The sequence below is a fragment of the Pteropus vampyrus genome, unplaced genomic scaffold, assembly GCF_000151845.1.
Source record: "Pteropus vampyrus isolate Shadow unplaced genomic scaffold, Pvam_2.0 Scaffold6, whole genome shotgun sequence".
Taxonomy (NCBI): domain Eukaryota; kingdom Metazoa; phylum Chordata; class Mammalia; order Chiroptera; family Pteropodidae; genus Pteropus; species Pteropus vampyrus.
The window spans coordinates 15132051-15133925 of record NW_011888787.1 but is presented as its reverse complement, the minus strand read 5'-3'; positions in this window follow the sequence as shown (position 1 = coordinate 15133925).

Here is a 1875-nt window from a genome sequence, read left to right as displayed (position 1 = left end):
GTTACAAGAAACTTTATATTATAGATTTAAAATTAATGTTTTGTGACAATTTCCATGCTATCCTTTTAATGCAAAGGGATGCTGTTGGCCATAATTTCACATCAACAATATAGTTGTATTTAAAATAGTTACTGTAATATGAAAAATATTCAAGAAAAGTTACTAGCAGTATGCATTTGTCAACTATTTAATTTGTCAGGTTAAAAGAATATATTACTAAAGATACCATGATGATTATCCCACCCACATCCCATCTCATATCAGAATCCAAGGCAAAAAGCAGGGAAACCATTTAGCAGTTTGAAAGGAGCATACTCTCAAGAATTACGGGGACCAGTCGTTGAAAAATGCAATCACCCCATCAATAAGAAGAGAATGTGTGGTGGTTAGCAAGTCCAACCACCAAATTTTGTCACTTACTAGTCTCCGTGCTCAAGTATTTTAATCTCATAAAAAGGTCTTCAGAATTACAAATTGCTATATTCAATCTATTAATCCAAGATCATTTCCAAGTGAATTGTAGTTTTAAATAAATTATGGGGGAAAGCTGCATACAATTTAGCTGACTATAACAGGAAATTCAAACTCAATGTGACAAAAATATCATAATCTCTCATTTTTCGTTCTTGTTTTCTTATAACATTTCATAGATTGAGAGATGGTCCATTTTCTTGTAAAAAACAGAAACCTAGGAGTATTTCTTGACCTTATATCTTCCTCTCCAATGTTCTCCTTATCAATCTATTCCCAGTCCTTCCCTAAGTTTTAGATTTATCAGTTAATGGTTCTCAAATTGTTTATTATTTTCAATCTCCACAGATACCAGCCTAATTTACCATCATCTGTAAACTAGATCCTGCAAGGGCCTCTTAATGAGTATCCCTTACTCCTACTCTGACTCCCACAAAGTAATTTTAACAAATAAATGCAGTCATGACACCCTCTTACATAAAACATTTGACAGTGGTTCTACAACTGTTGTGGCTCAAGAGTCCTCTTACATACTCTTAAAATTATTGAGAGTTTCCAAAACTTTTTGGTTATTCCATTGATATTTACCATATTAAACATTGAAATTGAGAAATTAAAAGTAAATTCATTTATTCATTTTAAAATAACAATAAACACTTTATACATTATAATATAACATTTTAATGAAAAACAACTGTATTTTCCAAAACAAAAAAGACAAGAGCTATATTGTTTTACATTTTTGCAAATTTCTAAGGCCTAGATTAATAAAAGATAGCCAGATTCCTATATCTACTCCTGTATTCAAACTATTACAATATGTTCTAGTTGAAACATATGAAGAAAATCCATCTTCTCAGAGATAGTTTGAAAAGAGAGTACATGAATAGTCTTTTTGGATAGCCTTCTTTTCCTCAAGAAGTTTTACTTTTTTAATTAAAAAAAGTACTTTTTTAAACTTTACTATACCAACAAGGGTTCTTTTTTTGACATGGTTATATTTATACTTTATTTTTAAATTTTTAAATTAATATTCAATTACAGTTGGCATACAATTAGTTTCAGGTGCACGACATAGTGATTAGACATTTATGTAACTTATGTAGTGATTACCCCAATAAATCTAGTACTGATCTGACACCATACATAGTTGTTACAATATTATAGACTACATTCTTCATTCTATACTTTACATCCCCATGACTCTTTTGTTACTACAATTTCTACTTCTTAATCACTTTCCCTTTTTCAGCCCTCAACACTCCTCCTATCTGGCAATCCTCAAAATGTTCTCTATATCTATGAGTTTGTTTTTCTTTGTTATTTTTTTCTTCTTTAGATTCCACATGTAAGTGAAATCAAGGCATTTGCCTTTCTCTTTCTGGCTTACTCCACTCAGCACAA